We start from the raw sequence: 912 nt of genomic DNA on the forward strand, positions 1-912 counted from the left end.
TTAGCCTTGAATGAACGGCTCCATAATGTATTTGTACGTGTGTGTGTGTGTTTGTGTTTATGTGTGTGTATGTGTGTGTGTTTGTGTTTGTGTATGTGTGTGTGTTTGTGTGTGTATGTGTGTGTATGTGTGTTTGTGTGTGTGTGTATGTGTTTGTGCATGTGTGTGTCTGTGTGTGTTTGTGTGTGTATGTGTGTGTATGTTTGTGTGTGTGTGTATGTGTGTGTTTGTGTGTGTGTGTGTGCACGTACCTGTGTCTGCAGGCACACTTTCTTATGGGTGAGAATGTAGAGGACAGAGGTTGATCTCTTCCTCTCTTTACAAACTTTTTGAAACAGAGCCTCTCTCTCAACTTGTGCATGTGTGTGTCTGTGTGTGTTTGTGTGTGTATGTGTGTGTATGTTTGTGTGTGTGTGTATGTGTGTGTTTGTGTGTGTGTGTGTGCACGTACCTGTGTCTGCAGGCACACTTTCTTATGGGTGAGAATGTAGAGGACAGAGGTTGATCTCTTCCTCTCTTTACAAACTTTTTGAAACAGAGCCTCTCTCTCAACATTGAAACTACCCTGTTGACTAGAACTGCTCTCCACCAAAGCCCTAGATGCTTCCTGTGACAACTCCCACTACCTCTACTGCACTCAACTCTTATGTGGGTGCTGGGGACCCAAATTCCTGTCCTAATGGTTGTACATCAAGCACCTAACTCACTGATCCGTCTTTCTAACTCCACACTTATCCTTTAGTCTTTACAGTCCTGTAGTGCAAGTTTACATTGTTTGATGCTGCAATTAAAAGGGAAAACAGAAATTTCACACAGGAAGTAAGGCTGTCTAAATGAGAAGAGAAGGGAGAGGCTGATGTGTAAGCATCAGCTATGAAGCAACTTCGAGAGTTGTCCCAGGTCTGTGATTTG

Source organism: Nannospalax galili, unplaced genomic scaffold (genome assembly GCF_000622305.1).
Source record: "Nannospalax galili isolate Female #2095 unplaced genomic scaffold, S.galili_v1.0 scaffold310, whole genome shotgun sequence".
NCBI classification, from domain to species: domain Eukaryota; kingdom Metazoa; phylum Chordata; class Mammalia; order Rodentia; family Spalacidae; genus Nannospalax; species Nannospalax galili.